Here is a 17,262-nt window from a genome sequence, read left to right as displayed (position 1 = left end):
GCTAAATATTCGCGATTTGCCTGATCTTCACTGGAATATTATTCATTTGTCACGAGCTTGAATTTTTTGGTACTGACTGCTCTATGTAAACGATATGATTATCCACGTTGTTATTCGAATGTCAGGATCTAATATTTGAAACGTTTCAAATATTTACAAATATTAGATATCCCAGGCGTTTCGGAATGTCCAGGTTCATTATACGAACGATTCGTATACCTGATTTTGGCTTGAAAAAAATTGACGTATTTAGCATTAACTGGACTTTCTCAATCTTTATCGCTGAGGGCGATACGAGTCATATTCATCGATAGAGTATTAGCATCGATTGATTATAGCAATCGTTTAACCGCGAGTTTATATTTATCCAGTGTGGATAGTGGAGGATGAGTGATACTCGATAATTTGAACAATGACGGGGATGTTTGAATCTCTATAACTGGAATTTTGTTTGTTTACGAGGGTAAAGAAAGGAATTATAGTTGATTATAGCTTCTCTGCCTCGATTCGGAAACTAGGATCCGATAATCGCTACAAATATCTCAAATATTTCAAATCTTATCAACGAAATAACATTTTATATATTTGTTACGTACAATACGAACTTTGTTCGTTCGATTAACTAGAAAAATTGAAACCGTGGTAAATTAACGATAACGAAAATTCAAGCGTTTCTTTACCTCCTAATATCTTGTTTCGTCAATCGAACCAGTAGAAATTCAAAATTTCTTTACTATTGGGTTGGCAACTAAGTGATTGCGGATTTTGTCAATATCACCTAATGACAAAATCCGCAATCACTTAGTTGCCAATCCAATGGATTCTCCAGCTAAGTGTGAACGATTCTATTGCATTCTAATTCTACGATTCTAATTCTTTTGCACGAGATTAAACGATTCAAGGGCGTTATTTTTTAGTATTAATTATTTATTATAAACATTGAAATTTACAATAAACTAGAATTTGGGAAATAAACTAGAAAACTAAATTTAGTAAATACCAAGACAAGTTAATAATTCAGTTGTGCGTGAAAAATTTCAAAACAATTATCGACACATAATCCGACATCGCATTTTCTGCATTCGTATCGCGTGTCGCTCCTTCTCTTATTTTTCACACAAACAACACATTTTCTTCTCGATAATTGTGTTGTGCCGGCACGATTAGGCCATTTTGATGGAAAATGCCTATCAATTAAGCGAAATGGTAAATCCTCGGACTTTCCCTTTCCTCCTCCTAACATGCTTCTACGTTGGAAATATTTTCGTAAAATGTCTCTTATCGACGCTAAATGAAATTCACTAAATTTTTGTTTCGAAGCAGTAGATTTTTGATATAAAATATATGCATTATACAGGGTGGTTGGTAATTGGTGGTACAAGTGGAAGTGGGGTGATTCTACGCGAAAAAAGAAGTCGAAAAAATAGAATAAAAAAAATTTTTTTTTTTAATTTTTCCATCGAGTCGAAAATTCAAAGTCGATTTTCTCGAAAACAAAGCCTCGAACGAAAAATCTTTATTCTATATTTTCGACTTCTTTTTTCGCGTAGAATCACCCCCTTTCCGCTTGTACCGCCAGTTACCAACCACCCTGTATATAAGGAATGCTCACACAAACGTAATAGTATTTCTTCTGCGTAGGTGTTCGGAAAAACTGACAAACGCATATATGCGTCCTTAGCACTCTAAGGGTTAAATGATATTTTCGTTCTTTTTCTTTACGCGTTAAAAGTGATACTTGCAGTTACTCGCGAACTTACGTCTTCTGGAAATCGAATGCGTTAGAAATCCCTGTCATCCAACGTGTCATCGGACGATCGTGGTTTTAAATAATTATTAACTGTCGATAGCTTAAATAACGTGGCGCGATAATCGTCTAATTCGATTTTACCAATAGTTTAAACGGAAAGGAAAAAGAAGCGCGCACATATGCTTCTTACGTAAGGACGATACAGCTTCTCTATTCACATCTCACGTACAATCTTAAACGTGACTATATGTTTCTATACAACACCTGTCGACTACAAACGTAATGCATGCTTTCAACGAAACATGGAACACGAAACTGCACAAGAAAAAACGATGAAAATGGCACTTTCGTTAGCAGGAATCTAAAACTGCGGAAAAATCGATCCACTGTTCGCTATCTTCCAACCGTCATAATATCCTGTATTTCAGACTATATAGCTTCCCTAAGACAGCTAATATTAGGTTGTGTCGTGTAATAATTTCGTATACGCGTAATTGTATACCTAATATGTAATCGCGTATTGTGTAATAGATTCGTTCGCTTCTCGATGTTACATCCTTAAAGAATGTGAAAATATACGTATTGCGATTTTTTGACAAAAGATCGACAGCTTTGCAGCGGTGGAGTAAAAGTTAACCAATGCAATGGATAATGAAAGAAAATAACGCGCACATAGTCGACGACATATTTTATTGCATTGGCAACTAAGTGATTGCGGACTTTGCCATTAGGTGGTAATGACAAAGTCCGCAATCACTTAGTTGCCAACCCAATACACCAAGATTTTATGTAAAGGTAACGTTCTTTGATAATCTTTTAAAGAACTTGCCATACGATCTGATATTTTAAAATTATTATTGGCACGTACGTTGATTAAAACGTTCGTCGTGTGTAACTCGTTGCAACGTTTTAACAATGTTGGAAATAAGCAAGTTGTTATTTTGTTCTCTTTTCGTCAATGGAAAGTGGCAAAGAATATAAATAACTTTGAATTGTAAAAAAAATTCATTGCCAAAGGGTACACTTACTTGCTTAAAATCAAAAAAGTTTCTGGCGTGCAAGGGATCTAATACCTGGTTCATGCTCTATATAAGAAGATGATTTACAATTATTCTGATTCACTCTGCTACCATACTAATCTATTTTTCTAAATTTTTCTAAATATTTTTCTAAATTCTAATTTATTTTTTGTTCATATTTATTTATATTTATTTTATTTTTTATTTTATTTATTTTATAATTACTATATTATATTTTCTATATTTTCCAATACATAGCTGGAAAATGTGGAACTTTCAATGTTACTATTATTTCGATTGCTGTCGCTACAAACATCATAGTATACTACGATATAGCATAAGCGAACAAAGACTTGGATAATTAAAAATTGAAGAAGATTCAACGAATAATTGAAGACTGTGATACCTCGAAGAAGAACGTAAAACTCGAAACTCGGCCATGATCACGGTTAAAGAAAGATCGTAACAATGAGAAATACTGAACTCTTTTGAAAAAGTAATTGATATCTCTAATTTCCTGAATAATAACGTAAAACGCCAAGCTCGAAGAACTTTGACCCCTGCATATTGCAGCAACGATACTCGTCGTACCTTTTAACTGACTAGAATAGAAAGAGAAAGCGAGATTGACGTAAAAAAAAAAAGATAACTAAAAATGAATTTTCTCGGAATTATCACTTTCACTTTAGCGGCGTACAAATAGTGCAACAATTGGAAATGCTAGCACGTCGCGTATACGCTCCGGATACTCCTCTGCTCGATTCAAACGACAAAGGTGAATAAACGTTTATCTCGTAATCAGTTGGTTACTTGAATCTACAAGAAGATTTCACGAAGCCTTCTGCTACAATAAAATAATATGTTCGTAATAAAATAATCACGTTCGATACGAAGAACAAAATTATTGAGAAATATATGTAATATTCTTCAAAGGAAGATGAGTTTCCAGATTTTTCAATCAATTACATTGAAAAATTGTCAAGTTTTCAAAGCTTGTAAGAGAAGAATGTGCCGAAAACGAGGCATGAGCGACGAAGGGACAAGATGGTTTTCACTTTCCTTCTCTTTGCCGCTGTATTATTACTTTACTCCTTGTCTATCTTTTAACAAAGCTAAAGTTACGTAACAGTCGGCGAACCAGCCACCGTAATTATTTAAAATCCTAGCTTGGATTACGTTTCAAATTGCGATACCGCAATGCTCGACCTAATGCTGCACAGAAAATCCGATACTAGATCAGAATTTTAGTAGCAGATGGTTTGACGATCCCAAACATCGCAGTCATATTATACCGACATGATTAATTGCGATCGAAACAAAGGGAAGATATACGACTTGTAGAATATCGTGTCTTCGCGCTAACATCGCGTATTTTATTACGAAGAATTTTAAACGGCCAGATTCAATGGTCGTCGATTCATCGTAACGGATCGATATTTCTCTAAAATTCCTTTCTTCTGCTAAAAAAAAAAAAAAAAAAAAAAAAACATCAAGCTTCAAGGAGGAGACCAAGCAAATATTAGGTATACAGATAATATTCTGTACTTAAATGGTCAATATTATTTTGAAGCGAAGTTTACCTTTAAATAGACGACTTTAACAAAGTAACGATTGTCTACAATGCGTCACAGAGTGTGCATTGTGCATACTTCGTACATTGGCCTTCGAGCCAGCCGAGAAAAAAACTGAATCTTTATTATTTTCTATACGCTCCTTGTTTTTCTCGTTCGATATATAGTCGTTATTTATTAACGATCTTATTACAACTTTGATTACAAGGCGATGAATCCAAAGGGAGATCTTAAAAAATAAAAAAAAAAAGATCGTCGTCAGAAGTTTCAGCGTATCGTGTCCTCTTTGGAAAATCATCGAAAAAACAAATGCGTTTTTAATATCAACAACTGTAAATTGCAGATATTTATAGACAATTTCATATTTTCGTGAATGGGATTAATGACAATGAAATATCCGAAGACGCGTTATATTTTGAACAATTTACGTATTTTCGTGTATCACCAGTGTTCTATGCAACTTTCGCATCTTTGAAATTTCCCAATAAATACATAAAAAAAACATCTCAAGTATATTAATAGCCAAGACAATGGACTGACCGAGAAAGGATTGATCTAGGTAATTATCGGGCAAAGGGACTCAGGAAGAGGCAGAGAACGGATGGAAAAACGAGAGTATGTCAATGAAGAGTTTCTCGTTTCGTCGGGTAACGAGAAGCGGTGTGTCGTCGTTCCAACAATTATTTCAACTACGATCGTTTTACGCTTGAAAAGCTGCCTAAATCGATCGGAATAAGCACCAGGGATTCGTAGGCAGCAAGATGAACGACGTTCGTCTGCCCATAACGCAAAATATTTCGGCCGTTCGTTTTGGCATCGAAGCGTCCAAACCGACGGCAGTTTCCATCGAATAAAATAGCTGGATACTGTCGGTTATTTATTGTCTGTTATACTTGAGTAAAATAAAGACAACAAGCTGTACAACAGCTCGTACGAACGCTTGTGCAAATTTATAAATATATTACCTATATGTCTTTATACAAAACACTTAAAAATTTCATTAGTTGTTCTAACGAATATCGTACCGATATTGCCGGATAGAGTTTGAAATAAATCTGAAACTGTATATGCAAGCTACAAAATATTTAGTGCAAGTACGTATCAATTATTTGTTACATTGACAAACCTGGATGTTCAGTGACGTTATACAGGGTGGTTGGTAATGGTGGTACAAGCGGAAAGGGGGTGATTCAAGGGGTGAAAAAGTCGAAAATATAAAATAAAATTTTTTTCTTTTAATTTTTCCATCGAGACAACGATCTACAGTGAGATCCGTTATAACGTACCGCACGCGTACCGAGCGAAAATTCAAAGTCGATTTTCTCGAAAACAAAGCCTCGAACGAAAAATTTGTATTCTATATTTTCGACTTCTTTTTTCGCCTAGAATCACCCCCTTTCCGCTTGTACCACCAGTTACCAGTCACCCTGTATTTTTAGCGCTTATGTATTTAAAATGACTATTCATTTGGTATATTAATTTTTTTACTAAATATACGTTTATAACAAGTACCTGTTTATAACTAATTATATTAGTTAGAAATTAGTCCTGAATTTTATAAATATAATCACAACAGTCGTATCTGGTTGGTATTAACAAAATTTGAAAAAAAAAAAATTGTATTTATCGAACACGATATCTACGTGGAAGTTTCCTATGATATTGTAGGTATCCGAATACTTTCGTGTGCTATTGTACATCGTTCGTTTGATCGTGGTTTATGTACAATTTGCTGTTTACGTTCCCGCGTTCCCAATGCTTTTATCAGGGAAATACAGAAACAAATTTTTCAACCGTTTTAAGTTACTTTTCTGCTCGAGTTTAATTGGAAAAATAAATTTGCCTTTCTTTAAACTTCGCGTTTTGTTTCCCCGTTTTCACCAGTTTATTCGGATTTTTCGTTAATTAAAGGTAACCGCTACTACGCTCCAATCTATTTTATTCGGAAACGTACTCTTTGCACCAGGACCCTGTTTTACAAAATAATTTACCAATTGATGCAAGTGACGTTAGTAAATGGACAACTTACAATTTGTAAACTTCGTATCGCGGTTTTGTCATTCTCCGTTTAATAGGATAATCAGATAATTTATAATTTGTAAGATTTACTTGTAAAATATCGTTTGTTTCGTAACTTGTATTTCGTGATTTGTAAAATTTCGGTAATTATGTTTAGGTAATTGTATTTATAAACAATCCTGTATGTAGAGAAGATATGGGATTGCGCGTGTTTAAAATCGGCAGCACACGGTTAAAAATAAATATAGAAATTCTAACTAGAATGGGAAAGAGAAATTACGGTAATTTGTGACATTTAGTGAACACGAAGAAATAAACGACAGTCAGCTTGAAATAGATAAAGCTAAGAGGGTTAAAGTACTCTAGATAAGAAAGTAATCAAGATGAAAATGCACAAACAGGATAAAATTTCATTCTATTCGTGTTATTTTTCTTCCGAAATTTGTACAAAGAAAATATTAGAAGGAAAGTTTTGAAACTAAAGGTTGACTCTAAATGACTCTTTCCATGTATGATTCTTAGTTGTTTGTAATTTATTTCCGTAACTTATGACGATAATTATAAATAATTACAACCTATATACCGTTAATAAACATTAGAATTTTATAACACGTGCCGAAAGAACAAATTCAAAAATCTAACTTCTATTTAATACGCAAAATACAATCGATTTTTTTTACCTCTAATATTCATTTTCGTATTTTTTACTGCACTCGTGTTAGTCGATTGAATATTAATTTTAAATATGAGATTACCATGCGTTTAAACTTAAACTATCAAAAATTGTTCTTTGTGCTTTAGTCCTTCTCCTTAGTTCTGTTTTTCTCGTAACTGAAGAGGACGCTGCAACAAAGAAGCTTCATTCTCCAGTAATTTGCATGAACCAACAAAATCGACCAAAATCAAATGACTTTCCCAAATGTGTTGTAAATTCGTAGTCAAATAATATTCGTAGTAAGAAACTTTTGCATATCTCCATACTACTCCTTTGTCTTCGATTATAATTATGTATTTGTATACGACTACCACGTACTCTTACTCAATATATAACTTTGCAAATAAGTAATTTCACAACCTATTTCATGGAAGTTCTAAAGGGAAAATATGAAAGAAAAAATAACAGAGAATTTAAAATTCCTAACTACCTATCCCAAAATACGGATTTAGAGAAAACAAATGTAAGTCTACAGTTCCCTAATCTGAGCTACTCACATACCTATATATAGTAGCTAGTCCCGTTTTATGGAACCACGTGTTCGTTTGTATACCTCTGCGAAGCACGAGTGACAAAACGCATTTACGAGAAAGGTCAGTAAAGGCTGAACCTGAAAAAAGAAAGTTTCAGAAATCTGACCTGCGAGACGCGACCGCGTGTACCACGAAGAGGCAAGCTATGTACATATATATAAAAAAATTCAGTACACGAGACATCGTTTACTTGTTGTAGAATTATAAATTCGATTAATCAATAATACGCGTGAAAAGTAACAGGAAATGCTAATATTATAAATACTCGAACAAATATAATTTTCCTAATTCTTCTCATAAGCGGTAGATTATCAGTTTTTGTTTATAAAAGGTGTTCGTTTCGACTGCAGTGTCTCTCACTCTTTCTGTTTTTCCATACTGTCATCGATAGTGTAAACAAAACTAATCTATAGAAAAAATACATTCCGAAGATTTGCATTAGTATCAACACGCGGAATTCTCAATACTGTTGAATATTTTATAATACTATACGGCGCGTAAATAAGTACTTACATACATATGTACAGATACCGAACTTATAGGTTAGGAAACTAAATATCTCTGGGACGATTGGTCTTTAGATACGTGCTTATTATACATATCCATTGAGACTCTTCGATTAGTTTTCTTTTATTTTATTTCTATTCGCTAGTCGATTGTTTACTTCCACTATGCCAAACATTCTATATATAGTGACTCAGGAAAGTATTTAAACATTTACAGAAACACTTTATCAATATATTATGTGCATTATACAAAACATTTTGAAATTTCATTGCTACCGCGTCGAGATAGTACTGGTTATATTGGTAATGTTCGAAATAAATCTGAAAATGTATATACATTGTACATAGAAGCTGCAAAATATTTAATGCAAGATATATTTTTCACAGAGATCACGGAAATCAATTATTCATTATATTAATGAGGTTCAATACTTAAAGGTACTATTTTAAAGACTTACTATATGTTTGCAGTAAATATCTTGTAACTTCTATATATATTTTCGAATCGGTTCCAAGTTTTATAATACCAATATAGTCGTGGCAGTTGCACCTTGTTATGATGTTAATTTTTAAAATTTTCATAATGTTAGATTTTAAAATAAATAATATAAATAAAATAAAACATATATAAACAAAACAATATCTACATAAAAACTTTCTATGGCAAATTTACGAAAACTTTTGTCAACCATTATATTATATCGCGAGCTCTTCAGAAAGTAAAGTGATGTTACAAACCCCGTTCTTTGAATTTTCTATTATTTATGTTATCTTGAACTTATGAAAGTAAGTCATTTGTTTCCTGAAAATATTCATCATATACTTATGTAATGAAGTTAAGAAATTAATAAAAACGAAAACTGAACAGTTTAGTTTCTGAAAACCTTATATAAATTTTTCTATAGCATGGAATCCCATGAAAGAATCCTGCGAACTTTTAACTCAAAGGACACCTCCTGGAGATTAACGAAACTAAACAGCTTACAAGTTAAGTGTAACAGAATTACACGAACACGCAACGTCGCTAAACGATAAAGTCACCTAACCTATCTAACAGTGGATGCATTCGAAACATCGTACAAAAAGCGTTCTTCTTCGATAAAAATTCGCCGCTACCGATAATGCGACCGATCGTTAAATCATACCGACAGAAAAATACGCGACAAGACGTAGAATGTCGGTAAACGCATGGAAAAATGCGAAAGAAATCGATGGTCGATACATCGAAGCGTCGTTCGCTCGAAGATTATAATAGTACGTATTTCTCCGCGAAGAAAGCAATGACCGATTTCACCGAGATAGCGGAGAACGACTGTTTTCGCTAGATACTGTGCTCCGATCGATCTTCCGTGTTTGTGTGTTTACCTAGAAGTTTCAAGCGAAAGAAATTTCGTACAAACTTTTATCGTTATCAAGAACAGGACAAGAAACTTGCATATGTATGTCTTACGTGCATATTTTGAGTAATATATATATGAAAATCGAATCGAATCGAACACAGTGATCTCACCTTTCGATTTTTATCATAATACACATATCGACTGATCGAGATTCGATTTTATGGTTTCCCGATTAGCAGAGGTTTCATTATGTGATACATTAAAAATGGTACCTACTGTTGTTGTTATCTGAATAATACCAGCGGATTTTTCAATTCTTTTTTAATTACACAATTGCGATTTTAAAATACACAAGTTATTCTTTGATCCATATACTGACAACTATTATCGCATTTCATTATTCAACTTCTATTCCGAATAAGTCGAACTTCTATATGAACAGTTAATTGCTATTATACATTTTGCAACTAATTTCTATTATAATGTATTATTGCCACTATTTTTAAAAAAATAATTTAACTTAACAAATATGTCTCATACTGAAAATATTGTCTTTATTTTTACCGGCGAATGGTTCCTGTCGAACAATTAAAAATAAACTGTACGTGAAAAATGATATACGTCACACTATACGATTAGCTTATGTGACGATGTTCTGTGTATCAGTAGAAGACATCCCATTCAAAATTCATAAGCAAATACCGTTTTTGTAACTCCTTCAAAACTCTCGATTTATACGAGCCACCCGATTTTCATTATTCTAAGCAATAAATATTTTGTAATATCTAATATACTATTATATATCAGTTTTTATACGCCTAAGATTACATCTTAGAAGTTATATTTCGAATTTAGATACCACTGACAACATTAATGTTAAAAATAAGCTAATAAATATTTACATGTACAATTATCATAAAATTTTATCACATTTTGATTTCAATTATTTCTAAACGCCTTAAAATTCTATAATATTCCATATAATCCCTCTGTAATTTTCTATAACATTCTATATCTATAATAGAATATGTTGAATTTTCATTAACGACGGTTTACCATAAAATGGCGCGAAAACGAAATATCATATAACCTACACCTTGAGATTAGATATGTATTTTGTGAAGCAAGAAATTCATAAAAAAAACCCGCCAAAAATTTAAATCCCATCAGCACGCAATGATCTTACATAGTTTCTCGAAGCATCAAGTTAGTTTCGATAGAAACTTCGATTGAACTTTTCCGAAGTGAAGAATTTTAAATCATAAACGCAATTTCGTGATTTAAAGCACGACAAAACGGAAACAAGTACAACCGCGTTGAACTCGTCGTGGTGAAAGTTTCGTAACAATACTTACCTGCGATTAAGCAGAACTCCACTGTGACGACTATACGAACGCTCCGTAAAGACAGGTTCTGGTCATCCTGGAGAGATGTCTCCAAGAAAAAAACGTATCCGTTCAAAAAATCATGCTTCTTCAAAAACACCAAGTCGTAATAACGGAGCCGTCGGAAGTCGTTACTCCTGTTATGATTCTTATTCCGATTCGAACACACCACCGTAATTCACTCGTTTGTTCACTATTCACTGCGCGACATCGAGTTTCACTTATAGATACGCAACAAGCAAAACAACAAAATCAGTAAACAAAGTTCGTATAACTTCCGCACATTCACTCCAAAACAAAGAACATGGCTCTCGCGATCTCTCTCGAACACCCGAAATCGTTGGAAACAGCCAATAACAAGAATGTCCGTTTTCACGTATCAAATATCTCTTAATCGATCCGCAACGATAAAAACTTAATACGTTCGAAAACCGAACCGAGCGAGATGAAGTAATAAACATAGGACAAATCAGGTAAATATTTATGGAGATGGATCTTCGTTTGGCATTGTCGTCCTTCTGTCGAAAGAAGGTATTGGGATTACGAACCACGAAAAGCTACATTTTCAACGAATATCTCGAAATATTTAGCGAATAAGAATTCTTACAGTTCTTTGAAATTCCTCAGTTCGTATCGAAGCAAGGTACTCATTTCGGCACTATTAACGTTTTCTCGAACTTCGCTTGCATAAAGACCGCGAAGATATCGATAAGAACATGGACAATTCGATACAGACATTCGATTAGTAAATTCGAATTGGAGAAGAGTCGCAACTCGCAACACAACGATAGTCGAAACGGAATCCGGTGACTTATACGCTTCGGTTATATTCCCTTTAATGCGGGCGCCGGCCGGCTTAAAGCTGTGCAACCTAACAAACCTAGCGGCTCTCCTTGCATTCGATCGGTAGCTCGAGAATTTTTTAAACACACGCAACGATCCACTTGATACCCGATCAACGTACGAATCGCTTTTTCCAAACGTTCAACAAGCTTGCATTTTTTATTAAACGAAGTTTTGTCGTCACGTTCACAGGTTTGTTCGGTCACGCACTGAGAAAATTTACATTGCTTGATATTTCCGTATAAGTGGAATGACGTATAACTCGTTTCAAAATATCACGTATACATATGTCAAGATTCAATCGACGGACAAGTAATCTCCTTCGTTTCCGGTAAAAGGAGATCTACCCGTAACGCGGCGCATTATAACGTACTCACCATCGAGCGGTTGAATTGTGACTGCAGCTAGCTGGGTTCGATGCCGTCTCCCCCACTACCATGCTTAACAGCTAACTGGCGAAACGCCTAGAAGGGTAGTGGACGTTTCGAAGGTTACGCCCATTGCCACGCCCTCCGCTCTGTTCACACCTCCTTTGGTCGCGCCTCTTTTTTTCGGGACTTCACAAGGACTCCCTTAGTCCCCTAAAGTGCGTTCGGACAACTTGAATATTCTCGCGCGCTTTTTTTGAAGTAGGTACAACCTGATCAAAGAAAATTATATGCAATATTACGTTGAGTATTTAAGAGAACAACTGTAAATGAAATAAGAATGAAAAAGGTAAATTAAAATTGCAAAAGTATGTGAAATATTTGAACAAATAAATGTAACTTGAATTACGATGGAATATAATTTACGAAATGAAAAATACCTAAATGTTCGAATGAATAATCTTTTATCAACTTTAAATGTGAATGCAGCAAACAAATATGTACAGATAAATTCTGTCTGCGATAAACACGTATGCTATATGTTCGAACGCTCTTTTTGATTTCTCCTTGACGTTGTATTTCTCAGATTAAAGGATGTGAATTGAACGCTTGTTTATATACGAATTTGGATTAAACGTATCGAAATATAGGAATGATCAAAATATTATCGTGCTTCGTAATATTAAACATGGAAAGTTAATACTTTAGAAAATTGTATGACTCTTTTTCCTTGGAAAATTACAATATGCCTCTCGTATATCAGGAAATAATGCGATGAAAGCAATAAAACAAGGAATTTAATATATATTATAACTGAGTATATAATTAGGTATGTATCAACCAAATATTGGTAACTTTCTTTCACAACGTAACCTATAACTAGGACAATTTAAGCATTTAGATATACATACAATTTTTAAGTTGTATTGGCAAAATCATATTATTCATCGTTTTAATTGTTAACTGAAGACTCGTTAAAAAATTATAGATGCAATAATGCTACATAATATGATTGATATGTATTTCATGTTTAATTTTCAGTCAAGTTTCTTGAATGATTAAAAAAACATTCTTATTCTCAATTGTTTTAATCAATAGGACTTTATATCTATACCTAAGCATTATTACTAGATAAAATAATTATTTGTTAATGATAAGACTTGAAAATCGCTATACTTAAACTTAAGTACATAAATACATACTTACAGTTTCAAGAAATTATGATAAGTTGTTTGTTTCAAAGATAAAATGTATTTTTTGTTATGAAGTAAGTAATCTATAAATTAAATTATTACCCAAGTATGGATAATTTCATTTTTACGATATTAATATAAAATAATTCTCGTGGTAAGATAAAAATTGAACCATCGGAAGTAAAATATCTATATGCTTCGCTATTTATTAGATATCTCTAGGTTGTAGAGCATAATCTTCTGAGTGTTAGTAAGTTTTCTGCCAAACAAATATTATAGAACTTTTTATAAATAACGTATGGTATCTCGGTATCTAGATAACGCATGATTGATTGAACGAATGAAATGTCTATGATAAGGTTGCGTAAAGACTTACCAGTATAAACCGATTTGAAATACTTTCTTTCACGCAAATACCTGAAATACCTGTACAAAAATTATTATTACGTTACTTTCCTAAAATTTAGTTCTAAAATATCTTGTTAAAATATACAGCACGAGGAGTATTCCCTAGTAATTATTAACTACGCTTATTTCATTATGATTAGATATTCTAGCGAACTTCTATTACGACATAAGAAAATCCGAAATTATAACTTGAGAAGTATTAAAAATCATATATTAATCAATATACACTACGATTGCTACTGTGGTACGTATTATGTAAGTACGTACGTAGAGGTATCAACGTAACAACAATAAATAACACAATTTGATCACGTGGTTTCGTATAATTAATTTTATAATAACAAATGAAAATTAGATGGTAGACGTATTGTAATAGTATATTTTATAGTGCAACGCTAATATTGTATATACATTTGCAATAGCTATACCTACTTTTTACGTTTTATACATGGTATAATGTACTCGGGGGTGAGGTTAGGGTTAGGTATCTATATGTTATAAAGTATCTATATGTACATACTATATTATAAACCTAGGTATGAACCTATATCTATGCACTTAACAATGTTACAATTTTATACTAAAATATGATACGTATTACCTACATATGTATGTATCAAAATATTAAAGATATTAACATGCATATCTGTTACTAAATATGTATACATACATATGGGTGGTTGGTAACTGGTGGTACAAGCGGAAAGGGGGTGATTCTACGCGAAAAAAGAAGTCGAAAATATAGAATAAATTTTTTTTTAATTTTTCCATCGAGACAACGATCTACAGTGAGATCCGTTATAACGTACCGCACGCGTACCGAGCGAAAATTCAAAGTCGATTTTCTCGAAAACAAAGCCTCAAACGAAAAATTTTTATTCTATATTTTCGACTTCTTTTTTCGCGTAGAATCATCCCCTTTCCGCTTGTACCACCAGTTACCAACCACCCTGTATATGTACAACTACCTACATACGTGGTAAGTAGTGGTAAGTATCGTATTGCAATAGTATTTCAGTTGTTACGATGGTGTCTACTTTGTTTGCAATAAATATATCGCAACAAATAAACGTCTTTCAAAAATCATATAACAGGCATATATAATAATACTCTACGTATTTCACATTTTTTCATTAAATTTTTTAGATAATAATGAATATAAGAATATAAAAATGTGAAAGTTGAAACAACCGTCGATGTCATATGTCCAATACATATGTACAGAGTGAATGTTTCTATTAATCATCAAATGTTTATATGAATATTGTTCACAAATTTCTATTAAAACATAAGAAGTTCCAGAAGAAAAGTATTATTCTTATTATAATATCTAGAACTACAAATTAAAAGAAGAATAGAAATATCTGGAAGTACAGATTTTAATTACAAGAACCTAGTACTTGAGTTCTAAAAACATCTATGTATGTATTTATTTCTTTATGGTAGTACCTGTTGCATTAAATTTAAGATCTAATCTTTGTTATAAAATGTGTAATAGGTACTAAATGCATTGGAAGTAACAAAAACGCTAGTTGTACAAATGCAATAAAACTATATGAAACTTAATGTGATCTTTAATTTAATATGCAATAGTTCCTCAAATATATGTAACCCTGATAAGACAAACGCCATAATAATAGAATCATACTCATAATTAAACCTCAATCCTACATATATATTTCCATAACGTATTATAATATGTACTATACTTTTTTATTTGTAACATTCTTTCCTCTTGCAGAATATCCTGTATTTTTCCAAGAATCAATTCGCGTATACAACAAAGATCTCCACCGTATCTGTCGTTTATTACTCATCCAGACGAGATACATAACCGCATGCGTGACCATTCCCATACGTAGTCTCTCCAACTGCAAATAATGTCTAAAAATTCATGCAAATGAAAAAAGAAGAAGGGTAGGAATGATGAAAAATTCTGTAGCAGAGATTGAATTTCATCCGAAATGGCCAGTTAAGAGAATAAAATGGTACGGAAGAACGGTCATCCGATTACCTGGAAGTGCGTGCGCGTCATCGTCAGCATGGCGCTTCCCCGTGCGTCCCCGTGGCGCCACGGCTGCCTTGAACTTCCGTCCTGCCCCACGAGCAACCCGAACCCCCCACCCCCCTGCATCGTTACACCAGAGAAGCGAATGGTGCCGTTTTATGCGGTTTTTGCTGACAGTGATGCGGTACCACCCGGTACAAGTTAGTTCTGGATGCCGCTCCGCCTACCGACACCATCGCAGTCACACGTAGTACCTATGTTGCGCATGCGCAGCATACAGGGCTATATGACGCGTGTTCGAATTACCCTCCGCCATCTTTCCACCAGCCGGAATCAGTGATACAACTCAACGTGACTCCTCTCTCCATCTTTGTCTACCATACACGCTGTAAGTACACGATGCCTTGCCTGCGCGGCTTTCTAGCTTTCTCTCTCTGTCTCTCTCTCACACACACACACACACTCTCATTCTCACTCACTCACTCACTTTCTCCCTCTCTCTCTCTCTCTCTAATACATTCTATCTTCATCTCTATCTAGCTGTCGCTCCTTGATACTATCTTCTTCTCTCTCACTCGATACCTTTCTATCTCGCCCTTTCTCGCACTTGTTTGATTCTCCTGGAGCAGATATTGCCGCGTCTACTGCTGTCGCAGTGCACCGTGGGAAATACGCTATCAGAGAAGCTACCAAAATGGCGGCCCACTAACTTCTGCGCCTATAGAGATTTATACTGAATCTTTATTTTACTAAAATAACACTCGCTACTTTATATAAACTGTAACTTGGCTATATTTAACTTGGCAATGCTTTACATACGTAGACAACTTTATTCAACCAATGGACGCGCATACTAGTTATGTGATTAAAAAATTAGTGCTAATATTGCAACTTTGTACGAATTCCAAAATTAATCGTATGCGGCGTGCTAGATATTAACTCGTTTATTATGTTGTATAATTTGGAAAACAGAAACTCATTGGTTTTGCAAATATCGATATTTGTTTCCTTTTTTTACACAATGAGGAGAAAAAGCATAACGAAGCATAAGTTTTTACTGGATATAAAGACAAAATAATTAAAAGCTCTATATAGCCTGTAATTTAGGAGTTTGCTAAGATATTTTATTGTATTTACATATCTACAACACAATAGGTAAACAGAAAATACTTCTCTTACGAAATAATGTTTCAGTTACGCAATTATTTAATTTAAATTATTAAAAATATTGATAATTACAGAAACAAAATTATGGGTTAAATATCTTTTATGAATTGTATATTATATTAATTGTATATTATAAGAGTTATTTCTTAACAAAACAATTTTGCAATAAAAACATTAGTTTAGTTAACATAATAGTTACCTATTAAAATCTATAGTTGCGTTAAAGTTTTTCCTGTATGATAATATTTTATATTGTCATTTCATAAGATCGCTTTTCCAGTGTACTTTTTACAACAAAATTTCAATCACACCTGTTAAATTATGGAAATCGAAAATATATCATCTTCCCGTTCTACTACCTGTTCCCATCATTTTGGTAAAGATATTTTATGCCTTCGCTATAAAACATTTGTGATTTTTCACTGAAATATTTTTTG

General features: G+C 33.4%; 1 protein-coding gene across 5 annotated transcripts in view; it reads right to left on the bottom strand.

Annotated features, from left to right (window-relative positions):
* wge (BAH domain and coiled-coil containing protein winged eye) overlaps positions 1-12,087 on the bottom strand; it is a 360,478-nt gene extending 348,391 nt beyond the window's left edge. For all 5 annotated transcript variants that reach the window (XM_076621851.1, XM_076621843.1, XM_076621855.1 and 2 more), the window contains exon 1: positions 10,809-12,087. The gene's annotated coding sequence lies outside the window, so the exon portion shown is untranslated. The remainder of the gene's footprint in view (positions 1-10,808) is intronic.
* Between the last annotated feature and the right edge of the window lie 5,175 nt (positions 12,088-17,262).

The sequence above is a fragment of the Bombus vancouverensis genome, chromosome 1 (genome assembly GCF_051014615.1).
Source record: "Bombus vancouverensis nearcticus chromosome 1, iyBomVanc1_principal, whole genome shotgun sequence".
NCBI classification, from domain to species: domain Eukaryota; kingdom Metazoa; phylum Arthropoda; class Insecta; order Hymenoptera; family Apidae; genus Bombus; species Bombus vancouverensis.
Note: the sequence above shows the minus strand (reverse complement) of the source record. Positions and strands in the feature narration are given on the sequence as shown.